Source organism: Paroedura picta, chromosome 7 (assembly GCF_049243985.1).
Source record: "Paroedura picta isolate Pp20150507F chromosome 7, Ppicta_v3.0, whole genome shotgun sequence".
NCBI lineage: Eukaryota > Metazoa > Chordata > Lepidosauria > Squamata > Gekkonidae > Paroedura > Paroedura picta.
Window position 1 is genome coordinate 75,113,114 of NC_135375.1, and position 23,540 is coordinate 75,136,653.

Here is a 23,540-nt window from a genome sequence, read left to right on the forward strand (position 1 = left end):
ATAAAGGGCAACATTAACCATTCCATAAAAGAAAAGTACTGACATGATCTCAAGGGTCAATGTCATACTTCTCCAGATGTTCTTTAGGAATTTCATTTGCAGCCTGTGCACTTTAAAAATATCTTTACATTAAAGTTATTAAAAGCAGTTAAGACATCTGAGCAACATCCATTTTACGTTTTAGTTTGAATGATCTGTCTGTTTAAATAGAATTCCAGGATATATTAGAATAAGGTTTTGTTTTTCTTCCTTTCCCCCCTAGTGGCCAAGCCCATGCTCATCCAAAGAACCACATGTTAATATCATAGCCTGCAATAATGTGGGTAAATGCCAAATGGCGCATCTGGGTTGTAATGAACCTTCCATTGACAACACAGCCTTTTGGTAGTCCCCCACTATCACATTTCATGTTTCCACACTATGCCTGACATTTCATAGCCGAACTCCAGTCGGAATACAGAATGCAGTGAGAAAAAAGGCAAATTTTAATCACAGGAGCTCAGGAGCTGCTTTGGCTTTTTGAGCTGTTCGTCAATATGGCAGCACATCAGAGATTTTGCTGTCTGTTTCCAGCATCCAAAGAAAATAGCCAGCTCTCTTCTCATTAGACAACTGTCTCCACTCACACTCCTGACCAAACTTGGGCCTGATTTTCAAGGCCTTAAAAACTTGAGGAGGCTAAAACTTTTGGTCCAAGCAACACATTATGTTTATTTAAAACCTGTCATTTTCTGTACTGGGTAGAATTTCAGAAGACATTTTGGCAGAGTGGTAGATTTCTGCAAGGACAATAACATATGAGTCAAGCAATGATTGCGGTGGAGGGAAAACATTATTTCCACTTTAGATTTTGCTGAAAGCCAGTTAGTGATGTATGATATTATAATAGTTCTTGCAAATTCACAGTTGGCTTAGAACAATAGGCAAGCAATTTCAAAGGCGTTGTTGGACACCAAGTGTGAGAAACAACAGATAACTGTTAATGTCCCAGAAGCGTCATAGTGAGAGATCTGTTGACCTCTTTCTTGCAATTCTATCACATAAAATAGTTTTCTCCTCCCAGAGACTTTCTCCTTCTATGAAGTCCCCATCTATTTATGAAGAGGGTCATAATTATAATGAGCTTGCTTACCTCTTTGCCTTGGAAATGTTCATAAGACTAAGCTGTGCAGATAAGCAGGCAGAATGGAACATGAGTTGGTAGGAAGGATTGCTGAGATTTCCTTTTCCACCATTTCCTTAGCCTAGTTTTCACACTCTTTCACCTGAGACAATGAAATAAATGCAAGAAGGCAAGGGGGTTGGTGGAGGTTAAGCTGTTGACAAGGACAGACTCTCTGCGCTTGCTCACACACATTCTCTGGTCTCCATTTAACCTTTAGCTTTTTGAGCTCAAATTAAATCATGAATAGAAGGTTTCCTGCTTCTCTCAATGGAAGCCAAATAGGCTTTAGTCCGAGGAGAGAGTACTCCTTAAGTGATCAGACTTGTACGCAATTAAAATCAGTACTGGGAGGCAAACTGGCATATGTCCATTTGGCTCTCAAAGCAACTCAGTAACTCCTAATTATTTCCATCAAAATTCCAAATGCTGGTGTTGCATCTCCGTCAGTGAATCAATGTTGCTATTATGCAAACAGCAGTGAAGGTGAGCAGACAATGATTTCTCCTCCTCTTGTGAGCCAGAAAAAAAAGAGTAGTCTTCCACAGTGCATGTAAGGCCAGCATAATAGAAAATGCTATGAAAGATATTAGTTGAAGTCTCTAGCTAGGGACATCAGGTTCTCATTAGGGCTGTCGACCTCCATGTGGGCCCTGGAGAGCTCCCAGAATTACAGGTGATCTCCAGGCTACATCAATCTGTTCCCTTGGAGAAAATGGCAGCATTGGAGGCATCACATCCCTATGGAGTCCCCTCCCTTTCTTGAACTCTACCCTGGTGTGCTTGCTGTTTTCACTATATGTCTGCTGTACTACCAGAAGCTCAAGAGGTATGGTATATGGATCCATTTCTTCATCAACTGTTACGGACTTCAGTGTCCCTATGATCCAAGAGAGGGAGGACTAGCTCCTGGCCAAGAGATGCTTGGGGCTGCTCTCTGGCTTCTTGTCCATCCCTTCCTTGGCCATCATCCCTTGCTAGTCAATAGACCCATCATCTTCCCTTGCTTCTGCCCTCCACCTGTAGTGAGAGAGATGGCTCTTTGGAAAGAGCCATCCTGCCCAGAGACATCACAATGGGCCAATTTTTCTTTTCAGATAGGCAAGCCTTTCTTTAATAATGACTAGGAATGCCATGAATTTCACACTTAACATATTTTACAGTTTAATCTTCCTTGTTCAGTCATGATTATCAGACACAAGTCCATTACCATGTCACTTCTGCAACAAAGGACTGTTAACATTGCTTAGGACTACTTGCAGGAACACTGAAGAAAATAATTTTTATAAAAATGTTTATTTCTGACTTATCTGTATGGTTTAGGACTGTCTGTGGCTGCACACACACAGAGGAACAATTGTCCATGTAGCTCCATGCAGTGGCATTCATAGTGGCACTAGAACATCCAGGTGACTGTTTTCTCTGCACTTTCCTTGCCTCAGCCTCTACCTCCCAAAACTGCCATTCCTCCTCACCACCAGAGGGCTTTGGGGGCCTTTTGAAAAATCAGCAATTGCTACAGCATTACTGTCCACCAGCATTTCAACCATCTGTTATCACGAGCTACCAACTTTTCCAAATTCACAACTTTCTTTCGCAAAAGAAAGTCTCTAGCCTTCTTCCTTGTAGATATCGAACAGATCACTTTTCTCCTTACATCTCTGAAAGGAAAATAGCTAGAAACACTTTTTAAAATTAAAACTTGAAAATTCAAATATGCTGTTCAATTGTAATTGTAACAAGAAGCCTGGAAAAAAGCCTTCTGATGATATGGGTGGATAAGACTCGCCTATTGAAACAGTTGCCTGCTAGGCAGAGAAGGGGCATAGTAAAGGGGACATGGAACTCAGTTGGTCAGTGTAAGAGAGTATATGTGTGAAAAACAAATTGTCTTGTATTGCTCTGTTGGGAAGGACATCCGTGAAGCAATCTACCAAACATCCACAAATGAGTGATAAACAGCTGAGCAGTCTGTCAGAAAATTGGCTCTGTGTTCATGAAATGAGCTGAACCAGGGGGCATTTGAGCCTCCTGAATTATGGCTAGGAAAGTGATAACATTGCTTGAGAGGAAGGTTGGGGCCCTACTTCCCATGGCACTGTTACAAAGCTGTTTGGGCTCTCCTTTTGTTCCACAAGCAGTTCCGTGAAGCTGCTGCATGGCTATGGAGAGCACAGGAAAACAAGTGTAAATAAGTGAAGAAAGGTAACATGAAGTTGGCCACTGAGTCTCCTAGCCTGTGACCCTTCTCAAATCCATTTCACTGCCACTTAGGTCCAAGGCCTCTGCAATACTGTCCTTGCTGCTTGGATCCAAGGCAGATTCCAGAGCCACTGAGGCCTAAGTAGCAATAACGCAGGCAGGAGGAAGTTCCCTTTATTCCCACTGTTCCTGTGAGATCCACAAGGTGGATTCTGAAGTCTACCCTAGACTCCCAAAGGGGGCCTCAAAGTTAGTAAAAAGCTCCTCCCTCATCCTTGCCGACAACTAGCACTGCCCTGTACCTCTCCAGGGGAACACAGGAGACAGATTGGGGCAGCCAAATTGCTTGAGAATGGCTTGATAGATATTGTATCCATGTTGTTACAAAAGAAACCCACTGGCCAGTAGAATGATTGCTGTTGTTTCAGACATAATGGTTTTTTCACATGTACACATGATACTGCAGATAGAATTCCCCTCCCCCCCACACACAAAGATAATTGCCTATGTTTCATGTGCAAATATTGTGAGTAGGAAATAGGAGAGCAATAAGTATCATCGCTCTTTCAATTTACCTCCTACCTTGCTGTTCAGGTTGCAGGCACATAGGCACACAGGGTCAGAGCTGAGGAAAGTGGGACAAAAGTTCTTTGAGGCTGGAAAGTGAGATGTTCCAGTTGCCCGCTGTGATTCTTTCCAAAATAGATAGACAAAGAGGAACATAAGATCTTCTTGCAGGAAACTGACTGACCTTCTCATCACTGAAAGAAATGGCATATTACTAAAATAGAGATGTTTAGTGCTAGGAAATAAGTATCAATCCACATCATTTTTTGAAACATGAACAGTGGTTGTTCTTGTATTCAAAAGGAGCTGTGTTTGGACCCAATCCAAGCCTGTAAAATAATAAGTATAAGAAGAACAAGTACTGTAAATTGTCCCTCCTCCTTCCCACTTAAGTATAAATTTAAACCAAATAATAACAAAGCACATGGGCAGCTGGCCTTTGAGGCTGCCAGCTCTGATTATGCCTCCGCAGAATCAAAACTTTTATTCCTCTCTTCTCTTCCCCCTCCCCGCTTTCTTCTCCCCTTGTTTTGTTTTGCTTCATCCTAGTTTCATTTTCAAGTAAGTGAACCATTTAAAAATGAAACACCGCAATGATGAACTGAGCAGAGCAGAAAACAGTAACAAGCCTAGAGCAAGACAAAGGCTTTTTAATTTTTTCCCCTGGCTTCCATCTCTTATGTCTGCCTGTGATGGATGAGGTGGCCCAAAGAATCCTGAAGAAATGGGGGAAAGCATTTCAGAACTTTTTGTTTTTTTGCAGAAAGGAATGTAGTGTATACTGTGCTTCAAATATGTCTAAAGGCCCACACTGAATTCCAGCCTTCAGTTTTCTTTTGCTGGTTACCATTTTGAATGAAGCTGTGACCAAAGGAAGAGCAGTAGCTGCCCACTGTAAAATGTGCAGGCATAATTGACAAGAGTGGAAGACTGATGGTTCTCCAGATGTCCCAGCTTCTCATACATTTAGCTGCATAACTGCAGGTCACCCCAATGCTCTTGTTCTATGGCAACTGCCTTGTAAGATAGACTGATGGGGACAAACAGAGAACCAATACTGGATGTGTTACCCGAGAGGTAGCCCATAATGGAAGGGTGCCTCACACAGAGATACCTTCATGCACAGAAGCCCATGACTGGACTCTGAGCAGGTTGGCACACACAGAAATCAGCCTGGCAGAGACTGACTATGGAGTCAGTAGGGCCCCTTAAGAAACCTAGGAAGCCAGGCCAGGTCTCCATCTTGTTTGGGCTTCACTAGATTTCTTACATTTCCTCCTTGCCCAACTGACTGAGCTAAATGTGCACGTTATCTAAATCACACCCCCCCCCAGCCAAAGACCATTAGACTATCTACAGGAAAGGAATATCCCTTCAAGGTACTAACTGCAACTTCTTTTGTCTCTCTTGTCCAGTGTAATTTCTGTCTAGCAGCACCTCTTATCCCCAAATGTCTTCCCCCAGTCCTTCCTGATAAAACAAAGACAGGGCCATTAACCACACATTACACTTAGCCAAGGTATTGTTCTACTTGATGAGATTACTCCACACCTCCCACTCTAGTGACCTCACAGTTCAAACTCACTGATCAGGTACTCAGAATATCAGAGACCAATCAACAATCACGGACCTCCTAGTGGGCAGTCTCTGGGGCTGACCCAGGAATTTCAAACACTATATCAAGCCTTGCGCACACCCTGTTTGTGTGTGTGTGTGTGTGTGTGTATGTATGTATGTATGTTGTGTTATCCACACCCGGCATCCTGTCCACCCCTGATGTCATCAACCCTGTGTCTGGGCTGCTTGGATCCAAGAAAGGTGCAGTATCTTGTTCCCCCTGTAGAACTTAGTGTAGCTTGTCCCCCTGTAGAACTTGGTGTATGTATGGTTTTGCTTATGTGTGTGTTTTGAATGTACCCTGATATTTTCCCCAAATAAATCCCCTGAGTGTAAGCTTTGTCTTCTTCATTTAAAAAGGGTTTCTTCCAGGGAAAGGATCCCGTAAAAATTGGTAGTAAAGATCCTGTGTTACCCAGCCTCTTGCTATCCCCAGCAATTTGGGTAACAGATGAAGCCATGTTTTCATATGTGCTTAAAATTATAGGTAACATCACAATCAACCTCTATATTTAATGTTCAATATTCTTAAAATGTGGATTGATATTTACACACTTCATTCTGGAAGACATACATTGATTAGATGCAACATCAAAAGGGTGGAGTGAGATGAAGAGTCTGTGGATGAAGCACACTCTTTGTCTTCCATATCAGGGCAGCTGCTTAAAGTCTCAAACTTTTTAATGAGATCGTCATAACAGTTGTACTTTTAAAATTTGTTTCTCCTCTATAGGAAACACGAAAGCCATTTCTGCATGGAGGGGTAAAACGTGAGTAGCTTCCTGCTGGCAAATGAGCCTTCTCATGAGAAGATCCCTCCCTCTGCCCTGTAAAGGCTTTTTGCCTCCTGCCAAGGCTGCAGGGGGAAACAAGTTGAACTTCTTCCTCTGCTCCTTGGCTTGTCAATCACAGCAAGCCAACAATCACAACACAGCAGGTGTTTCATGGACTGACCCCCACCCCCACAGTAAAATTATTATTTTTTAAAAAGGCACTTTGGCATTGCTATGCGGTAATGCCATCACACAGATGCATTTTCAATAAAATCAATACTGCCCCATTGCTATGGAGAAACGACCAAACAATACAGCATCCCTCCCTTTTTGGATTTTTTTTTTGCACTTTATTTCTGTCTGGATGGATTTCTGAGATGCTGCACATTGTCCCTGGAACCCAAGAAGACATTGTGTGCTAATAGTTGGTTTTAAAACAAGCTGCTCAGATCCCTGTATGGTCAGTAGAAGGCAGCCAGATCACTTGCCCCCCCCCCTCTTTCCCAGCTCATTTACCACCTCCAGAAGTTGCAAACAGGGCTGTTTTTGCCTGCTCAAGTTGTGAGAAGGCTGGACAGGTAACTGAAGCCCAAAAAGACATTTCGTGCTAATGGTAAGTTTAAAAAAATGCACACATGGCTGAAAGACAGGGAGAAAGTTGCTCAATCACCCGCCCCCCCCTTCTCCAGCTCATTTCCCACCTCCATAAAACAAAAACAGGGTTGTTTTTTGCCTGCCTGATCCCAAGAAGACCGTGGACACAGATTTTATTTCACCTTGGATAATCTAGGTTTGCAGTGGTGCTGCAACACAGACCATGCTATTAAAAAAACAAATACCTCAAGGGGGAGGCCAGGAGCGAGGGCAGGACAAAGCTGCTGAGACAATTGCATGTTTTCCCCTCCATATGGTCTTATACCTGGTTGCTCACTGGTGGTTCACCAGTGGTTCGCACAGTAAATCCAGTTTTCTGGATTCCTGAAATCGTGATTTCAAATTGGCCAAATCGGAACCCGGGTACCGGGTACTGGACAGCCTCGGGATGTTGGCGACTGCATGTGAAAGGGGCTCTATATACCGCCAACATGCAAAGGCTGTCCAGGAATATTTTCCTTGTGCAGAAAAGGCCCAAGTTCTCCCTTCTACATGGCATATGTAGATGAAAATGCTCTTGTAAATACTCTTTATCGACATGATTTGCATTGGGGGGGAAATAGCAGATGGTTCATTTGACAGCAGTCTTTGGCTTTTACTCCAAAAGAGGTGAGAACATCAAGGACATTTGAATGCATTTCTGCCTTTTAGCTTATTCAAATACAAAGTCACCTATTACAGCAGACCACAATAGCAAGCATGTTATAAGAGTATGGCTTATAAATGACCTTCAAAGAATGGCCTGGGGGTATGTAATGCTGTTTCATGGATAAAGCTAAGTAATTTTCTGCTTAGTTGTGGCAAAATAAAAGGTTTTAATGCCACTGCCCCCCATACCCATTCCTATACCACTCAAGTGTTGTTCATGTCCCTACCCAGAAGTCAAAAAAGATAACTATGCATCTTCTTCCCCTTGCTCTTTTTAAAAATAGCATGGCTAGGCATGCTCCTGTACTGTCTTTTTTTTTTGAGTGAGAGAGAGAGAGTTCAGTCACAACACAACACAACCAAAAATGGGGACTGAAGTCCTGAGCATTCCGGAATTGACACACATGACTTACTGCACTGCCTTTAGACAGGCATGGAAGGAGGGAGTCAGGAAGATTTTTTTCTCTCCAGCTGATGTAACAATTGGCAGATGGGAGGTGAAACAGGAAATTACAGCCTCCTAAAATATGCCACTTAACAGCAACCAATTCAGATAATCTCATTATAGAGCCAGCTCTAAGTGGGCCCCTTCTATCTGCTTCCTAAAGGAGTAGAAAAAGGAAACAATCTTAACAGGTCTACTCAGAGGTAGGTGTCATAGCATTCAATGGGACTTACTTCCCAAATCACTGAAGGTGACTGAGGTGATCTCCGTCACATCACAATCTGACAATCTGCTGGTGTTCTATATTCAAACACGTTATCTCATTTTTAGTCTGTTCAAATGTTGTAGGCTTAGTAAATGCTTTTTGGCTATGATGCAAAGCACATTTATCTGGTAGTGAGTTAATGGAACTCTTTCAGAAAATATATTTAAGTCTGGAATGCCAGACAGCTTGACATACACTCTTGATTCAGATAATTTAAAGCAGCAGTGAATGATCTGTTTTATCCCTCGATACATAATAAAGTTCTAGAAGTTTCTTCCTTGGATGCGTTCAAGAAAAGGTTGGACAAGCTTCCATCTCAGATGCCTTTAGGTATGACATATATCCTGTCGTACAGCAGGGGAATGTAGTAAATGACCCACTGGTTTCCTTCCAGCTGTATGACTCTAAGATGCTTCTATGAAATTGATCCAAAGGTAAGTTTCACTTAATAATGTTCAGGATGAATTGCCTATTTCCTTCTTACAGGCAATGGAGCTTACTACAGCTTTCCAAATGAAACAATTCTGCACTAATTAGTCTATGCAGATACCAACCAAATTCATATTAGGTACCTTTGTGTAAGCTGTATGAATTAAAGTTTCTTATAGCTGTCATTGTAGAAAAGATTTTTTTCCCTGCTAGTGAAAAGATATTATACGGCAATGTGCCAAGATGATGTTGCCTGACATGCCAACTTTCAATGATGAATAGTGTTGCCATCCTCCAGGTACAGCCTGAAGTTCTTCTAGAATGACAAATGATCTCCAAACTACAGAGATCATTTCCTGTGGAGAAAATGGCAACTTCCAAGGTTGGATTCCATGGCATTATAGCCTTTTGAGGTTCTTCCTCACCCCAGATTCTACCCTTTCTGGGCTTTGTCCCCAAATCTCCAGGAATTTTCCAGTTATGTTTGGGATTTCAATTGGCTTCTTTTAGGACCCTGGTCTTGACTTATTTGCAGTGTCTCTAACTCTAGCCAGACCAGATGAGGTGCAAGGGATCAGTTAAGAGAAAAGAGAAGATATCTTTATATGAGAGATGACCACTAATTAAGGACCAGAAATCTTTCAATTCTATTGTTTATTAATTTTGTTTAAAAACAGCTATTTGAGGTGAAGTAATTTTGGAGGACAATGGGCAAGAGAGTAGTGGGGACTCAGGCCTAGCTCAGGAAAAGAGCAGACAAAGTGAAGGGTAGCTCTGCTTAGTAGTGTGGCAGAGTGGTTTAGCTCTACCTCTGAGAAAGAATAAAGTACCCAGTTGCTAGGTCTGTCTCTGATAATGAGCAGACCTTATACTATTTACTCTGAAGAGGTTGATGTGGATAGAATTCTATATATGTAACCAAATAGCTAGTTAATTATAGACTATTTGTGCCTGAAAGCATTATGGAAAATTCAAACTACTCTTTGAAGCCATAACTAGTTTCAATTTGTGTACCTCAGCTAGGTTTCTCCTTTGTCTATCTGGAGACCTGTGCTGTTGATCTGTTCTTTGAAGCCAACTTGATTTATTCATCTTCTGCATTGTTAACATACAATTCCTGCCTCAATGATCTCCATATTTTATTTGTTTATCACAAAGCTTACCTCATGGCAGTGAGTGAACTCAAAGCCCATACTATTGCTACCTTTAGAACGCCTGGTAGCTTTAGGGAAAGGTTTATAGTTTAAAACAGACCCAACTTCCTCTAAAATCACTGGAGGTTGTATGGTTCCTCTCAGTTTTTAGAAAAGGCCTGTCACTCCAGGAAAGGAGGAAAAATTCAAATGACAATGATTCTCTGTGTCCTCTCTGTAAAGGGGAAATTTTAATTGCCTATAACACCTTTTGTACTTTGTGTCCGCAATTTGGTAAAGAGGAATCCATGTGCATGAAGGAGACAGAACTGGACAAATTTATTCCCATTGGATAGGGAGGAGAAAATTACAACTAGAAAGGTTACGAAACAGGAAAACCAGTTCAAATATTAAATAATAAGTTAAAAAAAAGTAAAAATTGACACCAACTTGATTAAGCTCCGATATTATTATTAAAGAAAATAATGCAAGTATTTATAAAGGAGAATAATGAACTCTGAAGCTGGTGGGGGTTTTTTTGTTTTGTTTTGTTTTTTGCATGCTCTAACTAGGGAGGTATCTTTGTTGCTACTAGATAGCCACTGTTTAAAAACACTGGGATTGTTTCATTTTTATTTATTATTATTTTTTTAGCGGGAAGGCATCACCAGGGTCATCTAGTCCAACCCCAAGCCAGTACAGGAAATACACTTATGAAATCCCTGACAAATCTAAGCAGTGCTTAAAAACCTCCAACAACAAAGAAGCTTTGCCACTAGTGAAAAAGAGAGGAGTGGATCTACTTTTACCAACAGGATGCTTTACTGGGGATCATGAAATCTACATGCACACAAACAATGTGGGATTGGGACTGGAATAAGGAGGAAAATTAGCCAAGACTGAGTGAAAAAGCAGGCTGAATCCAGCCCACTGTCCTGGAACACACTCAGGCAGCATCCAGTAAAGCAAATAGTCAAAATTACAGTTGAATATTTGAGGGTAATACTTTCCACATGTAGAAAAATCCCTCATGAAATGAATGTCACACTGGAATGCATCCTAAGTTTCCCTTCAGAATGCTAAAGGCCTCCAGTGCCTCATTTCTTTCACCTTCCTATTTTCCTTTGACATGTTTTATTTTATTGAGCTTTTAAAAATAAAATCTCTGGATAAGAAACAATATTGAACAACGACACATAAAGTCACAGCCCTACTATATTTACAGTCACCAGGCATGCTCCATTATAAAGCGATCTTTTCAGTTGCATAGAGCTTTCCTAACACTTGAACTGTTCTGCCTGAACATTTCCATGCCTGAAGTGTGCCTGAGGCTGAGTTATATTTGAAACATTTCCACAAAAACAGTCCAGTCATTTCAAAGAACAGCATTAGAGAGAAAATAAGTTGTTTTGCTCATGTTAATAAATTGTTACAACTGTTTTGTTGAGGTGTGTCACTGTACTTTGGAGAGAAGACCTGTGTAGAAGACTGCATTGGTACAAGGAGCACCATTCTAGTGGAGTTCCTTCTCTCCCAACCTCTTGTGCAACAAATGGAAAGACTTGATACTGTGGGAGAAGTGGAAACCAGGCTGTAGCAGGTATCGAGCAATGACTTCATCTAAAAGGATGCAGCATCCCAGGTAGCCTTGACAATACTCCCCAGCTCCAGAGTATTCTTCACCACCAGGTGAGTCATGTGTGTCAGACAGATGATGTCCCTGAGGTACACATGCTTCACCTCTGAACAGAATGTTGGCAATGGTGTCCATAACCATGTAGCCACAGACAATGCTATCACCCACCCACTGTCTCAGGTTTCTCTATATCACAAGGTAGTGATGTTTTGCCCACATGTGAGGAGCCTTATTTAGAGGGGCCTTGTGCTTCCCCTCCATTTCTTCTTGCTGAGAGGAAGTAGACCATTTTTCCTCCTGCTGGCTGCCACTCTTTCCTCTGGCAGCAGCATAGCTGTGGAGGACAGAGGAGGACATTTGTTGGGCTTGTGCCTCTAGAGTCACAGATGTGGCAGACTTGGTTCTCTGTCACACAGGGGTCACTGGGGAGGGTGCAGAAACATTTCCAAAATGTGGTCTCAGTATTGTAGAAGGTGGGAGGCAATTATTTTCTGGCACTGGGCTGGGAGGAGCCCACGGAGCAGTGTTCTCGAGGCAGGAGCAGCAACAGAATGTGGAAGGGGAGGATACTTTCTCCCACCCAACTGAATCACTGCTGTCAGAATTATCCTCTCCAAAGAGTGTTAGCAACTACTGGTGTCTCTTGGCAGTTCTGCTAATAACTCTTTTGTCTGTGCAAAGAACCCTAGGCCCAGCAACAAGAAGGCACTGGCTGGTGATGCCCTGCTAGAGCAGGTGTCATGAACCAAGGCCCTGCTAGGGCAGGTGTCATGAACCTCTTTCTTGAGACAAGAAAAGTTGATATGTTTTTCTTTGAAAAAAGTTCAGAGCTTTTATTATATCAAAAAGGTACATCTGGAAACTTCATGATAGGAAATCTATTGCTAAGAACACCTGGCATGTCCAGTACCAAGATAGATATAGGTACCCCCCTACCTTCATCAACATTTCCCGCTATTAGCAATTCTCATGACAGAAGGGTTTTGATCTTCAAAGAACAGTTAGAACAAAGCAAAAGTTACACTCTTCACACCTAGTGGACAAAAGACAGTCAGGATTAGGCACTACAGCGATAGCATACCAAACTACAGATAGCATAGTAAAGAACAGTCTACATTTCCCGGGAATAGGGTACATGTGGCTGAGGGGGGGGGGGAAGGAGGGGGGTAGCAGGAGAACAATAGGCAAGTCTTCAGGCTCCTGAGACTTTGGTTCATTTTTTGCTACAGTACATGGCATGGGGGCATGGGAGTGGGAGCATGACATGATAGCAGGATTCCAGTGGCTTGTCAGGATGGGTTGATGTCCAGGGATGGGGGCCTATGGTACATTTCTTCCCCCTATGATAAACAGTCTAACATGTTTGCACCCATCTTTCCCTCATAGCACACAGAGGTGCTCATATTCAGGAGAGGTGGAGGGTACAAATGTGGGAGACATTTGGGGGAGGAGTCCTTAACTGGGACTCCAGAAATATAATGTGATGTCAATCCAGAGAGACTCTGGAAAAGCCACTATGGAAGCAACCCTAGAGGTACAACTTTCATTCAGGAATATACTTGAAATAATCCCCATACATTATTTCAGTATATGAATATATATCAACATTTCAATCCATAAACGGTTGGGCAAGAAACTTTATTCTGCAAGACAGTTTGCATGATTAATAACTGTCAACAGAAAACTCTGATTTCTTCTGGTATTGGGGCCCACCAAGCTTTTGGAAGTCTTGTCATGCCTGCCTTTGGAGAATTGTGGGTAGTTCAGGCAGCCAAATAGATGTTTCCTGTGCATAAAAGCGTGTCAGACCTTTGGGATAGGTGAGAGTTGTGGGCACTGAGCACACTTCCCTTGTTTGTCTGGTGGGGGGCGGGGTTCCTGCCAAGCTGTGGTGGGTTAACTTTAGGAAGCCCCTGTTGGATGTCTCCATTCTCTGATGTTGGCTTTTCTGTCATTGTATCACTTAAAATGGAAAACTCTGATTTCTACGGATATGGTTGGGCTGGCCAAGCTGTCATGGGGTAATTTTAGAGAGACCCTATTGGAAGTCTTTTGTCCTGTTGGCTTTTACATCCTTCAGAAACTGCCTTTGGAGACTTGGGGAGGACTGCAAGCATAGGGAAATACTTGCCTAGCTTCCACTTTCTGGTTGTGGGGTGGACTGGACCAGATGAAGTTTCCTTGTAAATTTTATGTACATGGCTTATTCCTGTACCATTTAATAGACTCCTGTAATTGCAGCTGTTTTTTTCCCCCAGAGAGAGCACTGGGGAGACCCTTTTTTTTCGGGGGGGGGGGGGGGTCTATAACTTGGACTCTAAAAATGTCATCTGCCCCCAGATTGGAGAGTTGTGGATGGCAGGGTTTTACTGCAGAGATTCTCTGGGACATATATTCTGTTTTGCAAGGCTTCTATTGTTCTTGCCTTTTGTTGTTGCTGCTGCTGTCTCCCTCTCTATTGGAAACAATGAAGGACGGGGCATCTACTTGGGAGGGCTTAATCTGACCCAATAAATCCAATCTTCACAAAATGTGGAGGTCTTGTAGAGGAGAGTCATCTAGAGCAGTGGTCCCCAACCTTTTTATCACTGGGGACCGGTCAATGCTTCACAATTTTACTGAGGCCTGGGGGGGTGGTAGTCTTTTGCTGAGGGACGTTGCCGCCTGAGCCCCTGCTCCACTTGTTTTCCCCCTGGTGCCCCTGATTTCCTGCCACCCACTGGGGAGTGCTGCCAGCAGCAGCTGCGCAGTGCCATGCTGAGGGGGAGCCCCAGCCATGGCAGCCACTGGAGAGCACCAAAATTGAGCCGGCAGCAGAGTGGAAGGACAGCAGCCGGGGAGGACGAGAAGGAACCGCGGCCCGGTACCAACTGATCCACAAACTGGTACCGGTCCCACTGGGGATTGGGGACCGCTGATCTAGAGTTCTGCTGTGAGTTTTGTGTCCCTAGTTTGCAGAGGATTCACTCTATACAGTCCTGAACCTCGACCTGTCGTTCCCCCCACCCCCCAAAAAAACCACTTTCCTAGAGGCAATTTCTTTGGGCACCAAAACTTGAATTCTGTACATGAAACCCTCACCAAACTTGGAGAGCAGGTAGAGGAGAGTCAGGCAGAGATCTTCTGTGAGTTTGGTTTCTCTGGTATACCAGGCCTTCTACTGCATCGCAAGCCTCACAAAACTGAACCAGTTCATCTAACATCAAAAAGTTTGTGATGGCCTGTGCTTCACAGAGTGCATCTTCCCAATTTGTGCCCATTCATATTTTTAAAACATTTGTTCATTAAATGTAATGGCCACGTGCTTGTTTTATGATCTACAAAATGTCTTATTTGCTTGTTTATCTATCTGTCATCTATCTATCTAGATAATGGGAGATTTCTTTTAAAAAACCTCAACAGGGCATGTTTGGTTTTAATTGTTTCACTTCCCTACCTCCATATCTTCCTTTTAGGTGTCTTGGTGAGATTATTTTCAATAGTTGACATTGTGAGTCTCAATCAGATGTTGCAAAGTTATCAAAATGCAACTATATCACCTTTATTCACCTAACAACATCAGTTGGAGATCTCATCTGTTACCTTCCTGTCAGAAAGCAAAGGTGACAAAAAGTTGATCTGTTTCTTCACTTTTATCTTGTTTCCTTTATCCTGACATCAATGAAATTTGGTATGCTGAGAAGGAAGAAATCAAATAACTACCATCTACAGTTCATAAGGTCAATATAAGTCAGAAGTGACTTGATGGCATTTAACACATACAGAGTCCCAGTAGTTTCTCTGTTTTACCCTGAAGCTATTGTAAAAAAATATGAAAGACATTAATGGTCTTTTCAGATTTCCACTGGAGAAAAAAGGAGGCATTCTCTTTGACGACCCCACAAGGCTATGTTGAGAATTATGGGACCTGCATGTACACATGTCCTGTGGGATGAAGGGTGTAGTATAGATGGGAATTGGATGAGACTGAATGAAAACACTAGGTGGATGCAACATCCCTCTCCACCTACATACACACAGTAATTGTGCAGCTGCTACTTCACTAGGACCTCAATCTTTAAGATATGCTTCTTCTGAAAGGAAATCACATGTTACTGTCAATATTGTCTTCTGGTGAACATGACAGCTATTGGGGGGGGGGGATCTTTGAGGTAAGATTCCCCTGGAATACAGGGTAGCCAGTCCCACACTCTGTCCACTCCTTTTATATTTTAAAAAACCCCACCTACCCAAAATCAGTTAAAAGGAGGAACACAATTAAAGGGATTACAGTATTTAAATTGTGTGCTCCCTAAAAGGTAAAGGTAAAGGTATCCCCTGTGCAAGCACCGAGTCATGTCTGACCCTTGGGGTGACGCCCTCCAGCGTTTTCATGGCAGACTCAATACGGGGTGGTTTGCCAGTGCCTTCCCCAGTCATTACCGTTTACCCCCCAGCAAGCTGGGTACTCATTTTACCGACCTCGGAAGGATGGAAGGCTGAGTCAACCTTGAGCCGGCTGCTGGGATTGAACTCCCAGCCTCATGGGCAAAGCTTTCAGACGGCTGCCTTACCACTCTGCGCCACAAGAGGCTCATTGTGCTCCCTAAAGGTCTATAATTTGAGACCTGGGTTATTATGGATCGCAGGAAACCTCCTCCCCCTTCTTAAACTGAGGCTGGTTCACTCCCCTTCCATCCAGTGGAGTTTGGTGGGCTTTGTTTGGCCAACAATCATTTGGAGTTGAATGAGGTATCCTTTACGAGGATTGGTTCAGAACCCTGAAGCAGAGGCAGGAGAGATTTTTTTTTGGGGGGGGAGGGTATAATTGCCACAGATGACCCATGTTTTATTAAACTTTTTTAAAAAAAACAATGACGATTAAATCTTTCAGTCCTCTAATCCAGTATTGTAGATTATTTAGAAAATGCTCTTTTCTAATATAATATGGGGAAAGCAACCCTGACTAAATCTATTAAAAATTATTTCCTAATGCTTTGAGTTAAAATTCAGGGCTTAGCAGCCAGACACAGTAAACAGGGCAAGTACAGGTACATGAGGCACTTTGTGATGGGCTGCACAATTTCAGCCATGTATGGTGAGAGTATTGTGAGAAGATTATTGCCAGCAGTTTAAGAACTAGGACTTCTGCCTTCTGTGACATTTCCTTAAGGCCTAGACATGGCCAAAGGGACAAGGCTTTGAGAAGGAGCCAAAAGGCTCTTAGTCTATGCTGTGTGGACTTGATGGACTGCCCCAAAGTATTTCAGCCGAGGAGGCTTAGAGCACCCTTTTCCTGTTAGTTTGTTTATATTATATTTTATTTCAGTCATTAAGATCTATTGTCTTGGTATTTTGCATAAGCTACTTCAGATGTTCATTGGGAAGAAAAGCAGAATAAGAGATGCCAAAAAAATATACACAACAAGACGGTCTTTTCTTTTTTTAAAGAATACCTGAATGAAATCCCACAATCGCAATTTAAATGTGTGGCCTAGCAAAAGGTGTTCTAGATGACTGCTCTGGTAATATGTTTTTTGCCTCTTGCCATGCATGTGAAGAATACAGCTATCATGTCTGTGTGACAAAGCTAAAGCTGTTACGAGACTGGTTGTATGCAATTCCCTTACTGTAGTTCTGTTGCAATGGATCAATCTTTCATTTCTGTGTCCCAGACTGCTGTCTCCTATCAGGGGCTGAGTTGAAAAAAGCTATCTTCAGTAATGGATATATGCAGATTTCACAGTCATGTGATTGCTATAGTTTTATCATGCAAAAATGTTGAGCCTAGCATGTTGATCAATTGTATGTGAATTGATGCTGTGTTTAAATGGAGAAAGAGCTCTAAATTGAACTAACTGAAGCTAAAGTCAGGTACAGTCAGCAAGCCTGATTCCCTTCTGTTTTCTGTTGAGTCATCATTGACTTATAGATACTAATTTGTTGTTGCCAAAATGACTTGTGGAATGATAATGTTGTCTCTCCTGCTGCTCTCTCCATCTGTTGACTGGGCAGTATTGCCCTCCTGATTCCCAAGCTTACCTTATTAAAGACTGCCATTCTGGATTCTTCAATGATTTAATTGTGCCAAACTTATTTGCTTATCTTCTTTTCTGTAGCCCCCACAATGCAATTGAGATTGGGAGAATGAGTATTGCTCTTGAGGATGTTCAAGACCTTTGGGGAGTTATGGGAGGAAAGCAACTCAGAAGCATGTGTGCCTTCACATTTCATGGGAAGGACTGCATTGGAAGGAATCTATCTGCCGCCTCTACACCTCTGAATTGGATATCAGCTAAGGACAAATTGGGCCCCCGTTATTTATTAGGAATTATATGAAAACACAGTGAAATTCAAACTTTAAAGGGCTGTCTCTGCATAAAGGAGCCTTATATTCTCTTTAGCAGAGAATAGTTGAAAATGTGATGATAGGACCCATCATGTAACTATCTGTGTAAGATTTTTCTGCTTTGCTTTGTGTAGTCTAGGTTTATACTCTGTAAATTATTATTATTGATGTGGGAGAAATCTTCTGGTGCGCCTCATCAAACGGAAATATAGATGGACATGACATCTGTTGTCCTGCCCACAAAATGCACCAGAAGATGGAGGGTCATACTGGCCCCCGGGACCTGGGCAGCCTCTGCACAAACCGTGGGGGCTGAGACAGTGGCTGCCCCCCCAATCCATTCTCAGCAGCTGCACCAGCCCCTGGGGCCTGGGTAGCTGTTGCACGACCCACGGGGGCCAAGGCAGCAGCTGCCCCAACCCTAAGGCCTTCACAGTAGCCATGATGGCCTTTGGGGCATAGGCAGCTGCTGCACAGCTCACGTGGACCGAGATAGTGGTGGACAACCAAGTAAGCAGGAGGGGTGAGGGGGAAAAGGAGTGTACCTGTACTTTCACGCATATGCGTGTGTGCACACGCATACTCACGAGTGTCCAGGCAACAGTGGAGGAGCAGGAAAGGGAAAGGGAAGGGGTGAGTGTGCGTGCGTGCGTGTTTGCTTGGAGGGAGGGAAGTTGGGAAACTACTAGGTATAGGGGGAAATAGGAGGGGGAAGGAGAGTGAATCTCTGTGTTTGCAAGTGAGGGGGGGAGAGGAAGCAGGGAAGTTGGGAAACCAACAGGTATGGGGAAAACCTGGGGGGGGGAGGGAGTCTCTTTATGTCTGCTCTGTGTGTGTTGTCTCCCATCACTGGGAGACAACCCACTGGGTGGGTTGGAGGGAGGGGGCCCTGACAATGTCTCTCCAGAGCAGTATGTGTCCCACACACCCTCTGAGAGTCAGACTGTCAGGACAATTTATTTAATTTATAGGCTGCCCCTTTCTGTGAGCAGGCTTGGGGTGGCTTACAACATATCTACAAATAAACCAGCAATAAAACATCATTAAACGATTACAATTAAAAAAATGGTACAATTAAAAAATTAAATTACAATTACAATTTTAAAAACTTCCACATTTCAATAGTTCATCTGATTTTCCTATACTTAGTTGTTCTGATCCTGAGGTGGGGAGATCTTTTCAATGTAGGGCTTAGCCAGAGTTTTAGGGAGCTGGAGGAAGGCCCTCAGTTATTATCTATTTTTGTCCTGGACTCAGCTGTAGCACTATTCTGCAGGCCCTGCAGAACTTTGCTAGTTCCGTCAGGGCCCAGATATCAGTTGATAGTTCATTCCACCAGGAAGGAGCCATGGTTGGAAAAGCCATGGCTCTGATCAAGGACAGTCAAACTTCTCTGGGACCAGGAATCACCAACAGGTTTGTGTTTCCAAACTATTATGTCTTTGTGCATGCATGCCATGAGGACTCTCCATTCTATAAATGACGAAGTGGTTCAAGTCCTATCCCTCTCTGATGAATCCATTGTGGGATTGAAGATTTCTTGATAGCTGGAATAGCCAAGTGGGAGCAGTCAGAAGAAGATAAGCTACTTCTTTCCTGGACACTGAAGGGGAGGCACTCACAGAAGCATGATCTGAAGATGGAGGAAGAAGGTAGAACTAAGATGAACAAAGCCTGAACAACATACCTAGAACCATTAATATATATTTGCCTGTCTCTTTGACATCAAAGTGGCATGGGCTAGGGAAAGAAGACTACATTTATACCTGTGCTCAGATGCTGGCATCTTTTGCTATTCAGCTGTATACTTATTCCACTGACTGAACTCTTATTTTTCCCTGAAGTTTTAGTTATTTGGTCTTTGCATACATGAAAAAAAGCTGTAAGCTGTGTTTCGCACTTATCAAAGTATAAGAGCAAAGCAAGGAGAGTTGAGAATTTTTCTAAACAGGGAAATTATAACCCTAGTAGTAGGATATTGTAATCCTAGTAGTAGCATATTATGACAGTGAAGAGTAATCCCTATTTGTTAAAGGGAATGAGTGGGATAAAGCTGGATAGTTGAACTCCTCATGGTGGGCTAGCAGATTGAGACCTGGGCCAGCTGAGTAAATCCCTTCTTCCCTGTGGTAAAATCAAGGAACTGAGGTGGCATTTTACCGTAGAAAACACCCATCAGTGCTCTATGAAAACTGCCAGTTTATGAAACTATTTGTTTGGATGTCTCTTCTTCAAATGGAACAAATTCAAATAAGAGAAATCAATTTTCAAATTGTGTGTACTCTTCTTCCAGTTCTAATCAGCACTAGGACTATGTAAAATCTAAAGCCTGCAATTGCTAGAATGTAAAATAACAAACACCTGTTCACTCCTCCTTGGATCAGGTGATGCATGGAAAATCATAGCTCCTTAGAAAATGTATGTTGATTTACAAGTTGCTTAGAATGCCTAATCATGATAAACAGAATGGGAGAACTCCCTTGTTGATTTGGAACTGAGCTCAGTAAACTAAACTATTTCCCCACCCACAATTAGATTTTTAAAAAATTCATAGACCTCCATTACCCACTAAGGTATCATTACTGCAGTACAGGGTATCTTATCTGGGGATGCCCTTAAAGATTTTATGGAAACGGCCATGGCTTCAAAGTGCAGTCACAAGATTACAGGTCATGTATTTTGCCAGTATTTCACCAGCTACCTGTTCATTTCTAGATTCAGTTCTGAATACTGGTTATTATCTTTAAAACTCTAACATTCTGGAATTGGGGTCTATAGAGGACTTCCTACTTCTATAGAGGCCCCCCAAATTCCATTATATTCTGAAACTTTGGCTCATGCACCACCAATTCCATAAATGATGTGAGTGCCCACAAAGAACAGGGCACCTCAGTTGGCTGGCCACTGTGAGAAATAGGATACTGGACTAGATTGGACTATTGGTCTGATCAAGCAGTGCTCTTTTTATGTTCTTAATAGTGAATCCCCCCCCCCCTATTGTACACTTGGTGCTGAATTTGATCACCTTCCACCACCAAGGAAAAGCCTCTTCCTCTTCCTACAGCCAGGTTTTTAAATTAGAGGTCCAGCAGGGAGGTAAGGGATAGAATGTTCTTGAGGTTTCAAATGTTTAGCTGCTCTGGCAATAGATGCTCTTGTACTTTGTAGGCTGAATACTTAGTGTTTAATCTGGGATTTTATTACTGCTTCCTTTATGGAATTTTTATAACTGGCTGATTCTATATTTTACTTTGTGTTTATATTGCTTTTTTCCTAGGGTAGCTGATACCTAGATTAGATGCTATGACAAGGCAAGCTCATGAAGAGTGTCCTTACATGTATAGAACCAAATTCCAAGACAGGGGTCTTTTGGGTCTAGTGTATTCGCAGTTCCCAGATTTGCTCAGTAAGTCTCCCAGGGAAGGAAAGAAGAAAAGGATAACAGCTAGGGACTTTATTGACCTAGATAAAAATGAGCAAAGGGAAGCAAGACAATGGGTGTTCAAGATAACAAGACTGCAATAGCAACCATATAGAGGCAGTTTACCTATGGCAAGTAAAAGCCATTACCTTTTGCACAATTCTAGTATTATTTTAAGCTCATACCCAATTAAAATTATTTCTGATTCGAAAGGTGGACTTTCCACATGGCTAGTTCAGAGAAGCCAACCTGGAGAGGACACATAAGTAGAAAAGTTGCTCAAAAGAGGACCAGGAGATGGGGTAAAATAACCAGGGAAAGGTTTTTAAAGATAGAAGAAAAGGTGTCCCTAACAGCTGGTAGTAGGTCTGGCTAGCTGAAGGAGGAGGAGGAGAAGGAGAAGGAAAAGTAGTGGTAGTTCTTATATGTTGCTTTTCTCTACCCAAAGGAGTCTCAAAGTGGCTTACAATCACCTTCCCTTTCCTCTCCCCACAACAAACACCCTGTGAGGCAGGTGAGGCTGAGAAAGTCCTGATATTACTGCTCTGACAGAACAGCCTTATCAGTGCTGTGGCAAGCCCAAGATCACCCATCTGGCTGCATGTGGGGGAGTGTAGAATCACCAGATTAGAAGTTCTGGCTCACCAGATTAGAAGTTCACATTCCTAACCACTACACCAAGCTGACTCTTGTAGAATGAAAGAATGGGAAAGTACACTGTATATTTATGAGGAAATTCAATTATTTAAGTTTCAGTGATGGTGAAAGAAGGTTCAGGGGCAGGATCAATTACAAAAATGCAGGTCTTCACAAGGAGCTAAAGGGCAAGCCTATTTTATCTACCTGGAGCTACCTTGACTCAAGTAGGGGAACAGTACTATTGGTGCAGAACCGGTGCAGTATTAGAATCCTCAATGGCAGTGACTCAAATTTCAGGATCTGTCTACTCTTTTGTGAAACTGGGGTTGTACCAAGAATGGTGGCACTTTAGAAACCCAGTCCTTGTTAGTGGGAGGGTTAGAATCTGAGCTGTCATGGGATAATGTAACATTTCCCTTATATGGCACATTAGTGAGAGATATGCCTAGATGAGGTAATGGGAATCCAGTGCCAATTGATTAAGTAAACTTGGGTGACAGATGTCATTAGTCTAAGGATGGGTGACTAGTCCTTTATGTGTTTTTAAATTATACATTGCCTCACTGTATTAGAGAAGAAGGTATATAAGTATTAGTAATACAATAGGGCTTCTAGATGCTCCCAGCTCTCTGAGAGATTCTGCCTTTGTGGATCCAGACAGCTTGAAACCATAGACCACGTTCTACTCCATTGCTCTTTTTATAATGATACCTTCTTCCAGTTCATGATCCCTGTGTTTAAAGGCTTCCTGGTTGTCCTGACTCCGTTTTCATTAAAATGTTGATTAGCAGGATGGCATTCTTAGCCCATCAAGACGTAACTCCAGTATTGGTGTTAACGTGGCCACTCCTGTATTCAATACACTTTCCTCCCACTGGAGGGTTGGCCTGGCACAAGAAGAGGCCATAACTGTGCAGCTGTCCAGCTGCCTGCACACAAGGGTCTGGCAATGCCCTGGGTACTGCATCCATCCCATCCAGGAGAGCAGGCTCTTTGCCCACCAGAACTCTTACCGCAGGAGACAACTTTGTTGAGGGCCAATGGGCACCTACCTTATTCGGCACACTTAGTTATCTGGTTCCGAGCCCCTGGCAACCAGCCGGGTTAGCCGTGCTCATATCCAAGCCAGTCCCTTAATGGGACCCCCACCCACAGGGGGCCAGTACGCAAACTGGCCCCCTGCCAAAGGCTCATTCTTGTGCCCTCTAAACACCCAGCTGTGACAATTATTAAAACTCAAAATGGAACAATAAACTCCAGAATACCAAACAATAACAGGTGGGTGGGAGGAAAGCAGTCCTGGCCACGGTCTGAGGCAAAGAGGCCAGGGTCTTAAATAGGTGCCTGGCAGCCCCGCCAATTATGCCTCCCATGTGTGTACATCAGATGATGCACATGGCCGCTAGGCCACATACCCGCTGCAATCTTGCCAGCCTGCTCTCCGCGGCATCAATGGGTGGCTCTGCTTTATGGTGGCCACCATTCACTGAAAGATGAGAATTCAGAGTTGTCAGTTTTGTAGCAAAGTTTTGTGCTGCCACCTGTAAAATTTGCCATCTTATAGTAAAATGATTTTGTAAAATTTTATTGTGTTCTAGTTTACAGGGGGGGGGGGTTGTTC